The 20,457-nt window shown below is 43.6% G+C and overlaps 3 long non-coding RNA genes and 1 pseudogene across 4 annotated transcripts; 1 reads left to right on the top strand and 3 right to left on the bottom strand.

The window, feature by feature from the left end:
* Positions 1-2,303: 2,303 nt before the first annotated feature.
* Positions 2,304-5,766, bottom strand: LOC112071599 (uncharacterized). Of its 2 annotated transcripts, XR_011475904.1 has the most exons (4): positions 4,196-5,766; positions 4,089-4,160; positions 4,016-4,051; positions 2,304-3,874 (listed from the first exon to the last, which is right to left on the bottom strand). It is a non-coding gene; the product is annotated as an uncharacterized lncRNA (long non-coding RNA). The 2 variants fall into 2 exon arrangements; XR_011475905.1 differs by lacking the exons at positions 4,016-4,051; positions 4,089-4,160; positions 4,196-5,766 and adding an exon at positions 3,908-3,935.
* LOC139024567 (uncharacterized) lies at positions 3,987-4,271 on the top strand. The gene is made up of 2 exons (XR_011475906.1): positions 3,987-4,044; positions 4,118-4,271. It is a non-coding gene; the product is annotated as an uncharacterized lncRNA (long non-coding RNA).
* Positions 5,767-5,854: 88 nt separating the features above from the next.
* LOC112071598 (RNA-binding protein 15 pseudogene) lies at positions 5,855-8,812 on the bottom strand (annotated as a pseudogene).
* A 3,530-nt stretch (positions 8,813-12,342) lies between these two features.
* On the bottom strand, positions 12,343-19,803 carry LOC139024565 (uncharacterized). Its single transcript, XR_011475902.1, has 4 exons — positions 19,724-19,803; positions 14,054-14,261; positions 13,018-13,957; positions 12,343-12,457 (listed from the first exon to the last, which is right to left on the bottom strand). It is a non-coding gene; the product is annotated as an uncharacterized lncRNA (long non-coding RNA).
* Positions 19,804-20,457: the final 654 nt, after the last annotated feature.

Below are 20,457 nucleotides of genomic sequence, written 5' to 3'. Positions count from 1 at the left end.
CAGCTACTCTTCCTCGGGTCCAAACAGGATTAAGGCAATTAAATACAAAAAAAATCTAAACAAAACAGTACATGATACAACACATTATTACACCACTACATATCTACAATACAACATTTATAACACCACAATATTACAACCTTACAATGTACGTGTAGTGTGTGTGTGTGTGTGTGTGTCTCTTCAGTCCCCGCTGTTCCATAAGGTATAGTTTTAGGTGTTTTATAAATCTGATTCTACTGCTTGCTTGAGTTACTTGATTTTGGAATAGAGTTCCATGTAGTCATGGCTCTGTGTAATACTGTGCGTTTCCCAGTCTGTTCTGGACTTGGGGACTGCGTTTCCCAGTCTGTTCTGGACTTGGGGACTGCGTTTCCCAGTCTGTTCTGGACTTGGGGACTGTGAAGAGACGCCTGGTGGACTGTGTTGTAGGGTATACATGGGTGTCTGAGCTGTGTTGCTAGTCACTTGTTTATATTAATGACTGTTTCCTGACGCCACTGTAGACCTATGGCTGTAATGAGTAACAGGTTACAGCCAAGGGAGGTTGGAAAATCATGTTAGGTTGTATTTTGAGTGGACTACCAAACTAGACTGAATGGACTGTAGGTGCTAGGTAAAAAAAGAGAGGAAGCTCTTATATGGTACCGTACTTACTGTAGCATAATATTGGTAATATACGTACCTCTGCTTCTTCCACACTTCTGAAGGTCAGACAGCAGCAGCCTCCCTCCTCCTAACTCACGAACAGGCTCTGCAGTGACAGCAACAAGCTGTCTCTCTATGGCATCAGTGTAGTGTAGTGACTCCCTATGGCACTACAGTAGTGATAGCGGCTGCCCTGGTCCTGTCTGTCAGCAGGTGCAAAACATGGGGGCGTGCAGAATGCAGATCCTTCATGATCCTCTAGAGGGCAGCATTTCTCCAGTGGCGGTTTCTTTTTTCAGCACCAGGAGCAGGCGGGATTTAAGCTCTGCTATTGCTGCACTTGTACTGGGAGGAGCTATATGTGATAAATATAAGGAAGAATTTCTTCATTAGATAAGGGGACTTTAAAACGAAGGGGGCTCTTGGTTGAACTGTCACAAAATGAAACAATACGGATCCTTTCACAACCTGTGAAAATGTTGAAGTGAAATTGAGTTTCAAATGGCTCATTTTGCCTTTTCTGCTTACGTTCCCTTGTTCGAGTGGCTTACGTTCCCTTGTTCGAGTGAAATGTGAGGTAGATGATGTTGTTCTGCGGTTGTCAGGGGAAACCTGAGCAGAACAAACATGTGACTCCTGATCCTTTCTTTCAGGAAAAGCTTCAATCAAACCGCAGGAAACAATAAACAATATTCCTATTCATGAAAAGGGCCGATCCTCCATCCATTCACTGCATACATGGAGTCAAATCATAAACTGAAGACGTCAAAATTATGACGGCAACAAATAATCATTCTTCTGGGAGAACAGGGAAATGTTGTACGGTCACTTTGAGAAGGTCACAGGTCAAGGTGACTCCCTCAGCAGTGCAACAGCTTGCGGTGGTCAAGTAGAGTTGCTATGCGGGTTAAGAAACTGAAAACCCACAAGAGGTGCATCATGCGTGGCAGCCGGTGACAGGGCCTCTGCTTGTGTAGCGAACCGTGGACATGGCACAGCCCACAGCCCACAGCCMCCCCAGGCTGTGGTCAACTCAAACAGAGAAAGACCTTATCGAAGACAACAGTGAGAGSRARGGGGGGGGGGGGGGGGGSGCTGCAAATCCACCCCTGTTCTCCCACATTCTGCACTAGCCTGCTACTGTGTTTCACACTGCAGAGCAGGACATGGGCTGGAGGTTGCAGACAAACAGGAGCCATAGTATACACAGTGGGGTTTGGTCACAGCAGGGACTCCTCCATGGATCCTGTGATTCACCTGCTAGAGCAGTAGAACTCACACAGGGGGCCAGCCCTGGAGGGGAGGGGTCAAAAGGTATGCTATTAATCAGCAACAACTTCTGAACAGCTCCTGTCAGGTCAACAGGTCATCAATAGCTCCTGTTAGCTCAACAGGTCATCAACAGCTCCTGAAAAGTGTGTTTGTGTGTGTGTATGTGTGTGTGTGTGTGTGTGAGAGAAAACACACACACAGGTGATCATCACGCAGACGTCTCTCCTAGTCTCCTCGGCGCTAACAATCGGCAAAGAGATGTTTGGTTCCCTTTTCTTGTGTCACAATTCAAAGTGATAAACACAATTCCTTTTTGGAAACACAACAGACGAGATAGTCACAACAGTTCTCGCTCTTCAATTCATTTCCACGGCAGAAACAGGTTTCCAACAAATGAACATTTATTGATATTCGGAGGACAAATAAGTGCATAAATGCACTTTGTCTCTGTGTGTGTTAAACAGCGTGGCAGTAAGCGCAGTGTGGGAAGAGGATTTTCCCTTTTCTTGTCTTCCCAATGAAACCAGGTACACAGCACAAAGCAAGAGGGTCATATTACTCCACTTAAAACAGAACACAAAAGAAGACAACTTAAAAGCTGCTTTCTCAGTGAAAACACACAAATACTAAGTAGTTTCCTTCTCTTCAGAGGTTCCTGTGAGGTTTGAGCCATAGGAAGTCCACAGTTGAGGCAAAACTTTGAGACAAATACAGATTTTTTTTCTCATACAGTTTTTCAAACAGATAAACCAGACCAACCTCATCTCAAAACATCTTAAAACTACAACTCAGTTTAGTTTTTAAAAAAAATATTAAAAAACAGCCATAAAATGTTACCAACAGTAGGCTATTAAGTCTGACAAATATAGCTGTTTTCTGCTGGTCGCAAACGGGGAAAACATTGTGGTTTAAAAACACTGCAAAATAATAGCAGTAGAACTTAGCAAACATACAATTTAAGTTTTCCTCAAAAAAAAATACTAAAATGATCAGTTTCTCCAAATGTTGAATAGCCTTTTAACTTATTGATTATTAGGATTACCGTAAATCATTTGTTAGCAATGATTACCAATAAAATACTGTCATATTCAGACAAACTTGGCAACAAACATTGGTATATTAATTGAATGAAACCGGACCAAAAAATGTCAACAACAACAAAAACGTACGTTTGTTTTTATCTCTAGTGTAATTTTACCACACATTATAGGTCAAAGGTTATAGGTCACAAGTTACTACCAAGGGTCAGGTGGTGCTAAAGAAAATATACACATTAAAATCTACCCTTAGCATCTCTCTTAGTGGGCTATGTGTTTGCTGCATCATTGCATTGATGGGCCCATCCTACAGTATATTAGCTGGGCAAAAATCACCTCTATATTTCTCATTCAGCCTCTCAATACGCCCAAGTATTACTGGTGAGTAGCTGTAACATTAAAACACATTTGGAAACCAATTGAATACACTATATTCACACCACAGACACGTTAGGTTGAGTTTACACTCAGCAACTAAACCCCATTGTCTCTACCCATTTTGTAGTGTCATTAACCATTCCTTAACCATAGAGGTGTGGGCTAACCTAACCACAGTTATACAGGCTGAAACACCAGGTGTAACCTAACCACAGTTGTACAGGCTGAAACACCAGGTGTAACCTAACCACAGTTATACAGGCTGAAACACCAGGTGTAACCTAACCACAGTTATACAGGCTGAAACACCAGGTGTAACCTAACCAGTTATACAGGCTGAAACACCAGGTGTAACCTAACCACAGTTGTACAGGCTGAAACACCAGGTGTAACCTAACCACAGTTGTACAGGCTGAAACACCAGGTGTAAGCTAACCAGTTATACAGGCTGAAACACCAGGTGTAACCTAACCAGTTGTACAGGGTAAAACACCAGGTGTAACCTAACCAGTTATACAGGCTGAAACAGCAGGTGTAACCTCCAGTTAACAGGCTGAAACACCAGGTGTAACCTAACCAGTTGTACAGGGTAAAACACCACAGGTGTAACCTAACCAGTTGTACAGGTAAAACACAGTGTGTAACCTAACCGTTATACAGGGTAAAACACCAGGTGTAACCTAACCAGTTATACAGGCTGAAACACCAGGTTTAACCTAACCACAGTTGTACAGGCTGAAACACCAGTGTAACCTAACCAGTTATACCAGGGTAAACACCAGGTGTAACCTAACCAGTTGTACAGGCTGAAACACCAGGTGTAACCTAACCAGTTGTACAGGCTGGAACACAGGTGTAACCTAACCAGTTATACAGGGTAAAACACCAGGTGTAACCTAACCAGTTATACAGGCTGAAACACCAGGTGTAACCTAACCAGTTGTACAGGGTAAAACACCAGGTGTAACCTAACCACAGATAGCCTACTGTGCATAGGGACATTCGATTCCTAGGTTTGAACCATTTCCATGTATTACAGAAAGACAGGAAGTCAATTTTGTCAAGTAATGACATATCCCAACATAATTGTCCCCAATACTTTTTTGTGAGAAATTGAAATATGATTTATATCCTCACCATACCAACGTTGTCAAACAGATCTGATGGTATCTTTCTCAAAATGTGACATTTAAAATAAAGGCTTCATAATTCAGAATTTTTAGAAAGGGCCTTGAGGTGAAAAATATATAATTAACTGTAAATGACACGAAATGATTGTAATGAAGCAAAAAGCAGCCTAATCTACAGAGCCTTCAAAAAGTATTCACATTCATTGACTTTTTCCACATTTTGTTGTGTTACAGCCTGAATTTAAAATGGATTAAATTGAAATGTGTCACTGGCCTACACACAATACCACATAACAGCAAAGTGGAATTATGTTTTTTAAATAAAATAAAAAAACATTTTTACAAATTAATTAAAAATGAAAATCTGAAATGTCGTGATTCAAGATGTTATGGCAAGCCTAAATATGTTCATGAGTAAAAATGTGCTTAACAAGTCACATAATTAGTTGCATGGACTCACTCTGTGGGCAATAATAGTGTTTAACATGATGTTTTAATGACAGAGGACGGATCAACAACATAGTAGTTACTCCACAATACTAACCTATACAGCGAGAAAAGGAAGCAAGCATTATAAATGGAGTGGAAAGCTCTTAGAGACTAACCCCAGAAAGACTCACAGCTAGAACTGCTGCCAAAGGTACTTAGAAACAAAGTATTGACTAAGGGGTGTGAATACTTATGTAAATGAGATCATTCTGTATTTAATTTTCAATACATTTGGGAACATTTCTAAAAACATGTTTTCACTTTGTCGGGTATTGTGTGTAGATGGGAGAGCAATTTTTTWAATACATTTTGAATTCAGGCTGTAACACAAGAAAATGTGGAATAAGTCAAGGGGTGTGAATACTTTCTGAAGGCTCTGTATATAATACGATCAGTGGAACACTAACAGTGGACCAAATGTTGGAATGGAGTCTTCTCACACACAGCGGTTGATTCAAGTTTTCCTAAATGAAAAAGGGTGCCATTTTTACCTCATTTCAAGTTAGATTGTATTTCTAGAATGTCCCCCTTTTATAATACTGGCTGGAAATGAACACACCCTTAATTAATAAAACAGGGCAGCACAATTTGCCTACACATTTGTTGACTTTCAAGAGGGCACTTCATAATTATTTTGGTGGAACAAATAGTGACATAGCCTACGCCCCCATCATACCCCTACTCTAGTAGTACCCCATCATACCCCTACTCTAGTAGTACCCCATCATACCCCTACTCTAGTAGTACCCCATCATCCCTACTCTATAGTAGTACCCCATCATACCCCTACTCTAGTAGTACCCCATCATACCCCTACTTATAGTAGTACCCCATCATACCCTACTCTAGTAGTACCCCATCATACCCCTACTCTAGTAGTCCCCATCATACCCTAACTCTCTAGTAGTACTGCTCATCCCCTACTCTAGTAGTACCCCATCATACCCCTACTCTAGTAGTACCCCATCATACCCCTACTCTATAGTAGTACCCCATGGAGCAGAACTCAACACACAGCATGCAATAGTAGTTACTGACATCTTTTTTTTCTTTTGTACAATATCACTGATGTTCTGCTTCGTCTCTTATTGTAGTTATGATGGCCCTCGCACCACGACCATCACCAGATAGTCCTCGTCCGTTTTGGCCAGAGCTTTAGCCGAGGCATCAATGAACTGCTGTGAGAACTCACAGGGAGGGAACGCGTGGAGAACACCCTGGTGGTCCTTATCCCGGCTGCCTCCAACCGGCAGGCTGATGACTCCGGCTGCCTGCTTCTGTTTCAGGTAGGACACCAGATTGCGGAGAGGACGCTGGGTGGAAGCTGCGGGGTCCGTCGACGATACCTCCTCGCCACCGGAACCCGGAACCGCCAGGAGGACAGCGTAGCCGCCGGGGCCGGCCGCTTTGATGCGTCTGGAGACCTCGTCCAGCTTGGGCTGGTCGAGGCGGAGACGCTGGGTGATCTTGAGYTCSCCCACCTGTCTCCCCGTGGGGCCGTCGACGAGGAGGTCCTTGGCCACGCCCTGGTGACCCTCCAGGAGGTGCATGTTGGCGGGGAAGTTGCTGTTCTTCAGGAGGAGCATGCCGTGCCAGGCCAGGCTAAGCTTGGATGACTGACTGCCTTTAGAGCCGCCCTGGTCTGAGGAGCGATCCCTCTTAGCTCCGGGTACTCTGATGCTGCTGTCGCCGGCTTTACGTTTCCGCTCCCCTGTTGAAGATGCGAGGCCACTGCTGGAGGCCCCTCTCTCGGCGAGATTCCCCTGGTTCTTCAACCTCCTGTCCCCTCCGCTAGGACGCTCCAGACTGGGGCGGCGGTCTCGTCCAGGGGAGGGTCTGTCATCGCCGCGAGGGGGGCGCTCTGAGTCACTGAAGCGGCCTCCGTCAGGGCTACCGTCTGGGGATGGGCCACCTCTGCGCCGGCGTGCCGTGCGGTCAGTGCTGTCAGGAGAGACATCAAGATGGCGACCGTCGTCCATGAGGCGTCGTTTCCGTCCTGGGTCGCCGCCGCGCCCCACCAGCTCACGCTCCAGAGACCAGGGCTCCCTCCCCCCCGGCCGCCGGTCCCGCTGCAGGTGGTCTGGCAGCTCAAAGACCCCGGGACGTATTCGTTCACGCATAGCCGGGTTAGGGGGCCACTCAGCCCCGGGGAAGCCCAGATCTCTCTCTCTGAAGTGGAGCGGCGGTGGAGTCCTTTCCCTGTCCCTCAGGGGCTCAGCTGTGGCTCGGTGGATGAAAGCMTCTGCCACCATGTCGAAGGGGGGTAGAGGAAGAGGCTGAAGGAACTGCTGCTGGTAGTGGTGCTCTGTGTCTGCAAAGTCCACCCTGAGTCTCCTCTCGGGCCCCCCCAGAGGGAAGCCACGCATGTGAGTGCACGCAGCCTGAGCAGCGTCAAGGCTCTCGTACTGTATATAAGCCCAGGTGTCCCCCTTTCTGTAGTCAATGGTCCTTATTGTACCAAAGCGGTCAAACTCTCTGGCCAATGCTGCTAGGGGGACCCAGGGTCCGAGCCCGCCCACCCATAGGCGTGTGGTGGGGGTGGCCTTACCATAGCCAATCTTTATGGGGTTACGGCCCACTATCTTCCCAGACATGGTGAGTTTGGCGCGATGRGCCATGTCTAGGTTCTCAAACTTCAGAAATCCGTATGTGCTGGTCTGTCCCCGTGTGGGCTTTATATCCACCTCTGTTATCACCCCAAATCTGTCAAACGCCCTCCTCAGGTCCGTCTCTGTGACTGTGATGTCCAAGTTGCCCAGAAACAGCGTTCTGTTAGCTCTTTGGTCATCCTCGGGAGAGATAAAATCCTCCTCGCGGAAAGCAGCAGCTCTCTCTGCAATGAAAGCTGGACCTGGGCGCGACCTGGCTTCAAACAGGGCAAACTCCCTCTCCCGTTCTAGGTCTCTGGGCAAAGGGGGAAGTGGGGGAGGAGGGAGGCGCCCAAGGGCCAGCTGCTGTAGTCTGTAGTCTCTGTATCCAAGCCCTGATGGGGAGAGGGGTCTCTGGGTGTGAAGGTGTCTGTGCCCTGGGGCTCCAACATAGGGGTCTCTGTCAACTCTCTCAACTGGAGAGCGACTTCTCCGTCTGTTGATGTACACTGCGTCGATTTTCAGAGGACGGTCGTAAAGTACTAACCTGCCCCGGGCGTGTTTAGCTGCTCTGGCATCCTCGGGCTTTCTGAAGTTGACAAAAGCGATTCTCTCGTCGTTGCTGCGGCTTATTTTGACACTCACGTCCCCGAATTTTTTGAATTCGTGGAAAAGTCCGTCTTCGATGTCTTCRTCGCTCAACTGGGTTCCCAACTCACTGATTTTAAGAGTTTTGTACTCACTTTCGTTGTTGTTGGGGGGAGGCAGAGCACGCTCGCCACGAGAATTACTAGTCCTTGCAGTGGCTAAATCGAGAGTCAAGCCCAAGTTGTGGTTCTTACCGATAGCGCTAGCAACAGCAACGGGATAACTATGGTTACTCACGCCGGATCGACTGGAAACATGCCCGTCAAAATCCCTGTCTCTCTTTTCGCCCAACAAACTCCTTCTTGTAGATCCTGCGTCACTTTTAGTCGAGCTATTTCCATTATTGCTCCCACTGGAAACGGAGATAGCCCCCATTTTCTTGCTGGGCGGATGGCCTCCTCCCCTGTCTCGGATATCATCCAAAGCCCGAGAGCGCTTTTTAATCGGCGACCTTTCTTTGCCTTTCATTACAGTCCACCTCGCAAACCCTTACAATGATGAAGGTTGTCGCCAACGATATTATGTATGTATTTTCTTGCAGTAAATCAGTGAAAAGGCGAACTCCGATTAGCACTGACCCTGCGGCAAAACAACAACATCCGCCATTTTGTCTGGAATACTGTCAGAGCCCGCCCCTTCGTGCTGATTGGACGAAATAGTGGGTGAAAGAAACAACTAGTGTATGTCAGTCAAATCGTAAATTGCAGAAACTGGGGCATTATTTATTTTGGGTTTATATACGATGTTTCATACAGCCTTACGTTTTATATTTTGTTATCCATTTTATTCAAATAACTGGTTCCTCATTTGAAATGAACAACAAATGATTTGCCCTGAACCTTAGGGTGTTTTCACACTTGGTCCCTTTCAGCCAATTTCTGTGAACTCAGTACTGCTCGCCTAATTTTTTTGTGTGCAGTGTGAACATTCCAAAGGAACTCAGACCCCTCAAAAGAACCACCGAAGCGAACCCGAATGAGACCATCTCAAGAGGTGTTCTGAGTTCGGTTCGCTTGAATTCCGCGGTCCGGTTACCTTTTATAGGACAATGTGAATGCAAAGCACACCAAKGTTYGCTTGTCATTATTCGCGCACCACACACTAGACTACTGCTACACCGTTTCCCCTGCCATAAACCCTCACATTGGTGATGATGATGTCCAGGTTTGCGGGAAAAAAACGTGTGCTGTTTTTGGATATTGGTTAGCGATTGTCAAGGACACAAAGAAATTCCAAAATGTGTGGAGTTTTAAGTTCATGTGATCTTAGCCTGTATGTGATCTAAAATCTATTATAAACTGGGTGGTTCGAACCCTGAATGCTGATTGGCTGACAGCCGTGGTGTATCAGATGTATACCACAGGTATGACAAACGATTTATTTTTACTGCTTTAATTACGTTGGTATACCGTTTATAATAGCAATAAGACACATTGAGGTTTGTGAAATATCAAATTAAATCAAATCAAATTGTGTTTGTCACATGCGTCGAATACAACAGGTGACAGTGAAATGCTTACTTACAAGCCCTTAACCAACAATGCTTTAAGTTAATAAAATAAAATAAGTGTTAAGTAAAAAATAGATAAGTAAAAAATAGAAAACAGAAAATAAAAGTAACAAATAATTAAACAGCAGCAGTAGAATAACACGCAAGGCTATATACAGGGGGTACAAGTACAGAGTCAATGTGCGGGGGCAGCAGTTAGTTGAGGTAATTGAGGTATGTACATATAGGTAGAGTTAAAGTGACTATGCATATATTATAAACAGAGAGTAGCTGCAGTGTAAAAGAGGGGTCTGGGTAGCCCTTTGATTAGCTGTTCAGGAGTCTTATGGCTTGGGGGTAGAAGCTGTTAATAAGCCCTTTGGACCTCAACTTGGTGCTCCGGTACCGCTTGCCGTGTGGTAGCAGAGAGAACAGTCTATGACTAGGGTGGTTAGAGTCTTTGACAATTTTTAGGGTCTTCCTCTGTCACCGCCTGATATAGAGGTCCTGGATGGCAGGAAGCTTGGCCCAAGTGATGTACTGGGCTGTACGCACTACCCTCTGTAGTGCCTTGCGGGTGGAGGCCAAGCAGTTGCCATACCAAGCAGTGATGCAACCAGTCCAGATGCTCTTGATTTTTCAGCTGTAGAACCTTTTGAGGACCCGAGGACCCATGACACATCTTTTTAGTCTCCTGGTGGGGAATAGGCTTTGTCGTGCCCTCTTCACGACTATCTTAGTGTGTTTGGACCACGGCTAATGGCTGTGTCCAGGCACTCCGTGTTGCGTCTTGCCGAACATCTCTTAGCTGTGGTATGTGCCTTATTGCTTAATTCTAKCTCTTAAAGGGGCAGTAGCATACCTTGGGTGTACAATTTTCAATTACAGCATTATTTATTCTGCAGTTATTCTATTACTATTTATTCTGTTACCAATCAAATGTACATGTTAATAGTATCTTCTGATTGCAATTATGTCTCATATTTTAACTAAATGCAATCCATTACCTTCATACATGTAAGTAGGTATATCTAGCTGTCCGATAACACATTCGGACTGAATGGCTTGCCCTGCACTTTGTAAAAAACCCAGAGTGCATGATGGAAAAAATATCTTGGGTCCTTTCTAAACATAGCAATGTGAATGCAAAGAGGACTCAGTCCACAAAATAGGTGAAGTGAACTGGCAAAAGAGTTGAGTCCTCATGCAAAGGCAGTGTGAATACAAAGAGAACTGAGTTATTTAGCTTTTTCTTACCCCAGAGTTCACTTTTAAGAAGACTGAGATCGGTTATTTTAAAGAGGACTGTGTGAAAACACCCTTAGTTACTGTTACTAGCCAGCTACCGCATGGTACTCTACCCTGAACCTTAGAGACTGCTTTTCTCTATGTACATAGTCATTGAACACTGGTAACCCATCTATCACAATATCCCATAATGACAAAGTAAAAGCATGTTTGTAGAATTTTTTGCAAATTTATTGAAAATGAAATACAGAAATAACTCATTTACATAAGGATTCACACMCCTGAGTCAATACATGTTAGAATCACCTTTGGCAGCAATTACAGCTGTGAGTCTTTCTGGGTAAGTCTGAGCTTTGCACACCTGGATTGTACAATATTTTTTACATTATTCTACTGCTGTACACACCTGTTCTATTCATATACTGTCCATGTTGTCTATAGTCCGCCACAGTGGATGCATTCTACAAATGTAATGTCATCAATCAAATCAAACTTTATTTATATAGCACATTTTTTACAACAAATTAATTTCAAGTTGTTCAAAGTCGTGCATTGAAAGGCATGYAGCACTTAACATCCTTCCTGTAGGCAGGTCTCTAGAGGTGACCACTTCCTGTTGGCAGGTCTCTATAAGTGACCAGGGGATTCTCTCTACCACATGGGAATGCCTCCATCGAGCTCATCAGTGTAGCCATGAAGCCTATTTTGGTGTTTACCAATATTGTCCGTACGGATATGGAATGCGAGTGAAGGAAGCCAGCCGTGCCCAACCAGGTGCAGTCAGTGGAGGATCTGTACCTGGCTGAAGACTAAAACCCACTGTCCCGAGAGCCCAGAGGAGGTTATTCAGTGACTAAGTAACCGGTTCAGTGGAATGGCATGTCTTCTTAAACCTGAGCCGGAACAACCACTACCCTCTCTGGGGCATGCAGGCATCCATGCAGGCATCCATGCAGGCATCCATGCAGGCATCCATGCAGGCATCCATGCAGGCATTCGCTGTCGGTGGAGCAGCAGGAGGCTATACGGCAGGCAACAGCTGGACAGCACACCTACCCCTACTGGCACACCATAAGGAGAGAAAAGTTGACTGTCACGCCCTGACCATAGTTTGCTTTGTATGTTTTATGTTTTGKTTGGTCAGGGTGTGATCTGAGTGGGMATTCTATGTTGTATGTCTGGTTTGTCTATTTCTATGTGTTTGGCCTGATATGGTTCTCAATCAGAGGCAGGTGTTTTTCGTTGTCTCTGATTGGGAACCATATTTAGGTAGCCTGTTTTGTCATTGTGGGTTGTGGGTGATTGTCTATGTGTAATGTTTGTGTCAGCACGATTGTTCATTAGCTTCACGGTTGTCACTTTGTTGTTTTGTAGTGTTCAGTTTTTCCATTAAAATGACGAACACTTACCCCGCTGCGTATTGGTCCGACATTTCTTACTCCTCAGATGAGGAGGACGAAGACAACCGTGACATTGACGGCCAGCAATTATGGGGCAGTGGTTAGGGCTAAGTGCGTTACTCCGTCGCTGCTAAAATAAAAGAATAAAAAAATCAAATAAGCAAAAGAGTCCTCAGATCACAGTTGTTGGATGGGGTGATGTCTGTAAAGTGGGGCACAGTTAACGAAGAGGAGTGCATCAAGCTATTCAAAATGTCTACAAGGATGGATGTGCAGGAGTCAGGGCTTTGGGTCACAAGGTCTGGGATCCTGGGTGCTTCACTGAATGGTCTGGTGGGTGTAACAGTATAACTTTAAACCGTCCCCTCGCCCCGACACGGGCGCGAACCAGGGACCCTCTGCACACATCGACAACAGTCGCCCACGAAGCGTCGTTACCCATCGCTCCACAAAAGCCGCGGCCCTTGCAGAGCAAGGGGCAACACTACTAATATGTTTCAGAGCAAGTGACGTAACTGATTGAAACGCTACTAGCGCGTACCCGCTAACTAGCTAGCCATTTCACATCCGTTACATGGGCACCACGGCAGTGCTGGAGGTCAAGAGTCCATATGGTACAAGGGCCCTTACTGTACCATTGAAGAGGCAGTGAAGTCAAAGGATTTCTATATCTAGGAAGTAGGGTCTTACAGGCTTCGTGAAGACCATCCTTACTGGCAACCGGTCCAGGGTCAGCTCCACATCACTGGAAGAGACGCCTGCTGCTTCGTTGTGTGGACCACCAAAGCCTCCATCCCCATCCAGCGTGACGACCTCTGACAATGGTCCAAAAATATTCCACATAGTACACACACACACACCTTCCAGGATAGGTTATATTACATACACGTTTTGCTCAAAAGCAGCCAACTAAAGTAATGTAGTTAACATAAGTTAAATCACAAAGGCTGGAGATTCATTTAGTAGTACAACACAATTCACATTGCATTTTATCATGGGCACAGTGGSAATTTATATTTGTTAYGGGGTGAGCCTGATGTTCTGACTGTCACGCCTCATGTCTAAAACATGKGGGAAAAAGGGGACATACAATCAAAATTTCGATGCATCTACAAATTCAACGTTTCACATAATATTGTATCATATTTGATGTGTTACTGAGCTGTCCGTCCACAGGCTCGATGTGCTGTAGTCTCCGCTAACTGGACGCTCACTTCCCACTGGAACAGGTTGGCCATGCACCGGATTGTCACGGCTGTCGAAAGGAGAGGACCAAGGTGCACCGTGGTGAGCGTACATTTTATTTATTTATAAAAATGACGCCGAACAAAACAATAACCAATACAAAACAAACCGTGAAGCTCAACAGGCTATGTGCCCTAAACAAAGTCAACTTCCCACAACCACAGGTGGAAAAAAGGGCTGCCTAAGTATGGTTCTCAATCAGAGACAACGATAGACAGCTGCCTCTGATTGAGAACCATACCCGGCCAAACACAAAGAAATACACAACATAGAAAACCCACCCCACCCCAACTCACGACCTGACCAAACCAAAATAGAGACATAAAAAGGATCTCTAAGGTCAGGGCGTGACACGGATGGTCTGAAGGATCCACTCCTGTTGGGACTGGAAAACAAAGAGACATTTGGTCAGTGGTGGGTCTTTTTAAATGCCGTATCAACATCTTTATCTGGACAGAAAATGCATTGTTTATCATAACACAAACCCACCTTGGACAAGTTGTCCCTGAACACCCAATCGTCATGCCTCATTGTTTGTTCTTGTTTCCCAATCAACAGTCTGGATCTTTCTCTCCTGCCGTGGTAGATGAGGCTACCTTTTCTGGTAAATACAGTGCCCTTTCTCTTTCCCACARGAAAATGGCAGCTACAGACCCGAATGTTGTCACCTGTGTTTCCGGTCCAGCCATCTGAAAGACAAAAAATAAAATACTTTTACTAGCTAGCTAAGTTGATTACTAAAAKGGTAACAGCYATATTCAAATACCATAACCCACAGACTTGACTATAGTAACAGTGAAAATACCTGCACATCTAAAAATCCTACTATGTGGATGGGACGTTTCTACCGGGATGGMRGAATTATCTGGAATGATCMACTAGATGATCAGGACAGTCTAAGGGTACAATTTGCCCGAAWTGGTGAAGTATTGCRATGAGCTATCCAACTGTMCTTCCGATTCTAATTCTCAAGAGGAAAAGTTCAAACCCTCYGCCGGGAGGTCACCGAAGAGGACCAACGGTAATAGAGGGATCGTCTGAAAGGTACTAACATGTAGGGATGGAACATAAGGATTTTGGGCACTGACCAGCAGCCCTCCTCTTTGTAATCTTAGGCCCATTTCACAGACAACACCCCATCCAACAACTAAACACCTTGAAATGCATTCATTGTAAGAATTGTGCTATATAAATAAAATTCAAATTTGATTAAAGACATTACAGCTGTATAATATTTAAGTGTAGTTTTTCATTAAACTTTTAATTGATCGTTTAGGATTCTGGTGGATTTTAATCACTTGACATATCAATTATATTGTGGAAAGGATCCTAGATATCAAAGACTGTGAGAATGCATGTACCACTCCAAAATAAATAAATACTGTCCTTTTGAAGATTTGTCTCTGGTCATGAAACTACAAGCTGGAAGTCTAAACTAAGTCCATACTGAATATCAATAGATTATTACATTCATTCTCATCAATGACAACATTCTAGAATGGAGTTATCACTCTTGGAATTCTTGTATAAGGGATAATATCGTCAATGATTATATAATTGATTAAGCGGCTCTTTCCTTGCAGAATGTTGACAGCTRTATACAACACATTGTACTGCTAAGATGCTAAAAATGTACTTAATAGCTACACTCACAGACACAGGATAAACGTTATCCCTCATGATGGCCCTGACCAAACCAGTAAGTTGCCCCTCACTATAGCTGTACTTCTCTACATGGCCAGACTTCTAGTGGTCTCCTCCACATGACCAGACTTCTAGTGGTCTTCTCCACATGGCCAGACTTCTAGTGGTCTTCTCCACATGGCCAGACTTCTAGTGGTCTTCTCCACATGGCCAGAATTCTAGTGGTCTTCTCCACTTTTAATGCTCTTATGCTCATCCTTAAAAATGCCTTAAGGTCTGAAATGGACACCATCGTCGACATACTGTACAAACAATTATCTAGGCTACGTAAAACAATATAAATATTTAAAAAAATATATACACACACAGTTGAAGTCGGAAGTTTACATACACCTTAGACAAATCCATTTAAACTCACAAATCCTTACATTTAATCCTAGTAAACATCCCGTCTTAGGTCAGTTAGGATCACCAAATTATGTTAAGAATGTGAAATGTTAGAATAATAGTGGAGAGAATGATTTATTTCAGCTTTTATTTATTTCATCACATTCCCAGTGGGTCAGAAGTTTACATACACTCAATTAGTATGTGGTAGCATTGCCTTTAAATTGTTTAATTTGGATCAAACGTTTCAGGTAGCCTTCCACAAGGCTTCGCACAATAAGTTTGGTGAATTTTGGCCCATTCCTCCTGACAGAGCTGGTGTAACTGAGTCAGGTTTGTAGCCTCCTTGCTCGCACACGCTTTTTCAGTTCTGACCACCACATTTCTATATGATTGAGGTCAATGGCTTGTGGATGCAACTCCAATACCTTGACTTTGGTCCTTAAGCCTTTTTGCCACAACTTGGAAGTATGCTTGGGATTATTGTCCATTCGAAGTCCCATTTGCAACCAGCTTTAACTTCCTGACTGATGTCTTGAGATGTGCTTCAATATATCCACATAATTTTCCTCCCTCATGATGCCATCTATTTTTGAAGTGCAGCAAAGCACCCCCACAACATGATACTGCCACCCCCGTGTTCATGTTGGGATGTGTTGTTTGGCTTGCAAACCTCCCCCCTTTCCTCCAAACATAACGATGGTCATTATGGCCAAACAGTTCTATTTTTGTTTCATCAGACCAGGAGGACATTCTCAAAAAAGTACGACTTTGACCCCATGTGCAGTTGCAAACCTAGTCTGGCTTTTATGGGCGGTTTTGAAGCAGTGGCTTCTTCCTTGCTGAGCGCCTTTCAGGTTATGTCGATATAGAGCCGTTTAACTGTGGATATAGATAATTCTGTTCCGTTTCCCCAGGATCTCACAAGGTCCTTGCTGTTGTTCTGGGATTGATTTGCACTTTTGCACCAAAGCACGTTCATCTCTAGAGACAGAACGCGTCTCCTTCCTGAGCGGTATGACGCTGCATGGTCCCATGGTGTTTTACTTGCATACTATGTGTTACAGATGAACGTGGGACCTTCAGGCATTTGGAAATGCCCCCAAGGATGAAACAGACGTGGAGGTCTACAATCTTTTTCTGAGGTCTTGGCTGATTTCTTTTTATTTTCCCATGATGCCAAGCAGAGGCACTGAGTTTGAAGTTGGCCTTGAAATACATCCACAGGTACACCTCAAATTGACTCAAATGATGTTCAATTAGCCTACAGAAGCTTCTAACGCCATGACATCATTTTCTGGAATTTTCCAAGCTGTTTAAAGGCACAGTCAACTTAGTGTATGTAAACTTCTGACCCACTGGAATTGTGAACAGTGAATTATAAGTGAAATAACGTCTGTAAACAATTGTTGGAAAAATACTTGTGTCATGCACAAAGTAGATGTCCTAACCGACTTGCCAAAACTATAGTTTGTTAACAAGAAATTTGTGGAGTTGTTAAAAAACGAGGTAATGACTCAAACCTAATGTATGTAAATTCCAACTTCAACTGTGTGAGATTTATATATACTGCTCTGCTAACTAGCCAGCTAAAGTGTAGTCAGTGGCTAGCTAAAACAGAAAGGGGATGTAAATTCAGATCGGGCACAAAGGTCCGATCGCGCTGTTAAAGCGTAGCTGACAGCAGTGTTGCCAGATCACGCTCAAATTTCTAGACCAATGAACTCTGAAAACCCACCCACAAGGCCTGAAAACTATCCCCMAAAAAGGTTTCGCAGCAAGAGAGGAGTTGCCACATTTATCCAATAAACCTTTTTTCTATAATGCTATTGAGCGAATTAAGGAATATCAAMATKTTTAACAACGTAGGCTAAGAAGCAAAATTCGGTTTTCCATCAAAAKAATAATTATTGCGAGTTTAAGAATGTCACGAGAGAAAAAATAAATCCCCCTTATTAAAMTCTCCAGATCATTTTCCATCAATGGATGTAGATTTAAATTGTTTTGACWGCTATGATTAAGCAATAAGGCCCGAGGAGGTGTGGTATATGGCCAATATACCACAGCTAAGMTCTGTTCTTAGGAGATTGKCCTTAGCCGTGGAATCCATATACAAYKTWTTGCTTTATAAACTGGTTACCAACGTAATTAGAATAGTAAAAAGTACGTTTTTGTCATTCCTCTGGTACATGTCTGATATACCATGGCTTTCAACCAATTAGCATTCAGGGCTCAAACCACCCAGATGTATTATTGTAAATAAATCCAGTTTGCGCATGTGCATAACTATAGGTAAATCCGATAGGAGAGTTTGAGTGATRAAATTGACAGAGGATCTCAATCTCTGTGAAGGAACACTTGGAAGGACTTCAATTTTTTTTTTATGTTAGGCTATTTTCTGGCAATTGTGCCATTATTATGTGCCAGATGTCGAGACTACAAACCATTGTAAATGGCCTACTTGCGAGATTGACTTGTTATTCCAATAGGTATAGGCTTGTAAATGAGGACTTTAGGTTTTACTTYGTGTTAGCGCCTGTGTGCTGGTAAGGTGGGCGGAGCTACAGCTCTGATATGATGAACTGACAATACTGAATTGTTTAACTACAAATACTTCATAGCCTTTGAWACAGTGGCACTGACTAAAATCTGGGCTCATAATTGTTATTCAACGTTGCCGTGATTTGCTAAGATAGATGCAGGTAGCCTGATAGGCCAACATGCCAACATCTCATTTCAGGGAGAAGTCCACAATGAAACTGACATTAAATGTGGAGAACGATACATTTACGATAGAGCTGTGACCATGATCACAATTGATAACTTCCAATTGAAATAACTAAACATGTGTAACGGATGTGAAATGGCTAGCTAGTTAGCGGGTACGCGCTAGTAGCGTTTCAATCAGTTACGTCACTTGCTCTGAAACCTAGAAGTAGTGTTGCACCTTGCTCTGCAAGGGCCGCGGCTTTTGTGGAGCGATGGGTAACGACGCTTCGTGGGTGTCAGTTGTTGATGTGTGCAGAGGGTCCCTGGTTCGCGCCCGTGTTGGGGCGAGGGGACGGTTTAAAGTTATACTGTTACACATGGCCATTAATAATTGCATAACAAACTATGTTATAGGCTATTTATTAAATCTGTTTGTCAGCTCCAGGTAGTCTACACAAGTGTCACAAATTGATTTGCAATGACTTAAGTGATAGTCATTTCWATATATTTATTGTATCAAATGGTAGGCTACATTAGCCCGCAATGGCATAGACATTTTTCTACTTGATGACCAACTGATGCAAATGCAAATCATTCTCCACATTTAATGTMATTTTCATTGTGGACTTTTTACCATAAACAGGGATTTACCATAAACGCGARGGATTTCATTTCATTTCAAATTTCCACAAGCGGTCCAGACCCTAGAACTGAGCATGAGTAAAATCCGTCGCTTGATCCTGTTGATACTTTTCCATAAGAAAAGTCGACATTAGAATGCAGTTTACTTTAAACCACCACTTTAAATGACCCATCTTAATAGCCTACCTACAGCTGGTAAAAAGTTGTCACGATTTGCGGGCGTGCTGCTGTCTCCGTGACTCAGCTATGGAACAGCGTTTGCCGTTTAGGTCTTTGCATGTCAAAAAAAGATACACGTCAAACAACACTATTTTACGCGTTAAATAAGCTTTTAATTTGACACGTCAAATAACACAARTCTACTATAGAATGTTGTGTGTGCTGAATTTGAACGTGCAAGCCCAGCGCCAACACTACTATCAGTAGCACTCTCAAAGTTGTACAACAAAAAGTCTGCCAACAAGCACACACAGGCCACGAACGAAGTGTTTAAAATACCACGTTGGTAGTAATAAGCCATTATTTGTTAGACCGCTACTTTTGGGGTAGCTAGCTATCTTTAGCTTGGTACCTAGCTAGCACCAATACAACAMGCCTGAAAACAATGWCCAGTAGAAACTGCAGTCATTTTCATTATTCTTAGCAATAATTTAGGAATCCTTGTAAGTATTAGCTAGGTTGCCACTTGTTGTTCGTCTATCGAAACTGAAATTCAGTTCATGGAAATAAATAGCTAGCCAACTACTTAACCCTGTTACCCAAAGCTAACCTTATAAGCAAAGAGGCCAGATAGCTTCATCTGGCTGGCGAGGTTTGACTGGACCGTGGTGTGAAAATAGCCACCATAAGGATTAGGCACAATAGTGGAATTTGCGGGTTGCCTTCAAAATAAAAGTACCTCTTTGAAAGTGATGTACTGTAAAAGGTTACAATTGGTGGAATCATGCCATATATAAATAAAGGATTGCATGCATCTACCATGGCATTTGCAAACTAATGTAAGCCTACTATTCCTAATATGATGAGTAGATTGGATAGTCGTAATTTAGGCGATTAATGAGCGCGTTGGGACATTTTTATTTATTTTACTAGGCACGTCAGTTAAGAACAAATTATAATGTACAAATACGGCATACACCGGCCAAACCCGGACGACGCTGGGCCAATTGTGCGCCACCCTATGGGACTCCCAATCACGACCGGTTGTGATATAGCCTATAGGCCGATGCCAGGCTGTATCAGAGACGTTTCTTTCCTTTGCATGGAAAAAATAGGCCTACTCTGCTGACACTGACAACATATCGATAACAACGATGTCTTGAATGMAATCATGTAATCTAGGCCTATGAAAAGGGGTCAAATTAACGTGTTTTTGTGTGCATTTTAGCTAACCCTAACCCCTTTCCGTACGTTAACMTAATTCTCCTAACCTGTTACGTTAAATTCTCCATGCCTTTACCGTAAATTCTCCTAATCTGCTACAAAAAGTCAAATGGATGTTAA

The sequence above is a fragment of the Salvelinus sp. IW2-2015 genome, unplaced genomic scaffold (assembly GCF_002910315.2).
Source record: "Salvelinus sp. IW2-2015 unplaced genomic scaffold, ASM291031v2 Un_scaffold1658, whole genome shotgun sequence".
Taxonomy (NCBI): domain Eukaryota; kingdom Metazoa; phylum Chordata; class Actinopteri; order Salmoniformes; family Salmonidae; genus Salvelinus; species Salvelinus sp. IW2-2015.
The sequence above is the reverse complement of the archived record's forward strand: the minus strand, read 5'-3'. Positions and strand labels throughout refer to the sequence as shown.